Here is a 1,011-nt window from a genome sequence, read left to right on the forward strand (position 1 = left end):
TCAATAGTACTTAAGAAAGATATTATTTTCAACTAAAATTTCATTTCATCTAAGAGATTGCAACAAGTAGAGAGATGAAGAGATACTTTTCTTTGTTTTATTTCCTTTCTTAGTAGATGAATAAACATTAATAGGAAGTAAAAGTATAACATCTTCTTCTATATCTACAATCTCTATCTCTGTGACCATAAGCATGACATGAATAATAGTAACCATGAAAATGAGAGTAATTGTACCTCATTGAATGACTCTATCTGATAAATAAAGGTTGTGAAGATTTATTTGTTCTACTTCTTACAACATCAGCAACTTTCTCTTCTAATTTCTTATTTTGTTCACTTTTTGGAGCAGTTGCATGTTGTCCTTGACTGTTATTCTTCTTATTATCTTGAGTAGCTTCACTTGTTAATGCTTCCTTCTCTTCATTTTATCTTTTAAACCAATTAAACAGATCTATTATTTGTTTATGAGTTCTTCTTAACTTTGAGCTTTCTCATATTTCATATCCTAAACTGAGACAACCCTTGTACCTCTTTTGATTTCTCAACATGTTATTTAGCACATTAGTACCTTTCTCAAATTTGTGAAACTTGAAGTTTTCAAATTCCTTACTCAAAGAAACTATTTCACCTTCAATCTTTTGACACTCATTTGTTTTAGTTTCCAAATCTGATTTCATGATTACTACTATTCTCCTGGCTTCTTCTTCTTTTCTCTTGACCTCTTCAAGTTGATCTTTACAATCTGTGATTTGTTTTTCTACGTTCTCAAGGGCTAAAAGAGTTGTAGTCTTAAACTCCCTTTCTTCTTAAAGTCTCTTCTCTTAGTCTCAATTCACCTTTTTGAGTCTCTTCATTTCATCTAGAGTGGAAATAAGTTTTGCCTCAAAATCAATTACTCCCTTAGGATCACTAACACACTCTTCTATATTTGATTCATTCATATTCACTATGAATTCATCAAGTTCTATATTATAAATTTTTCCTTCTACCAAGTTTTTCTTATTAACAT

This window comes from Cryptomeria japonica, chromosome 10, assembly GCF_030272615.1.
Source record: "Cryptomeria japonica chromosome 10, Sugi_1.0, whole genome shotgun sequence".
In the NCBI taxonomy this organism is placed as follows: domain Eukaryota; kingdom Viridiplantae; phylum Streptophyta; class Pinopsida; order Cupressales; family Cupressaceae; genus Cryptomeria; species Cryptomeria japonica.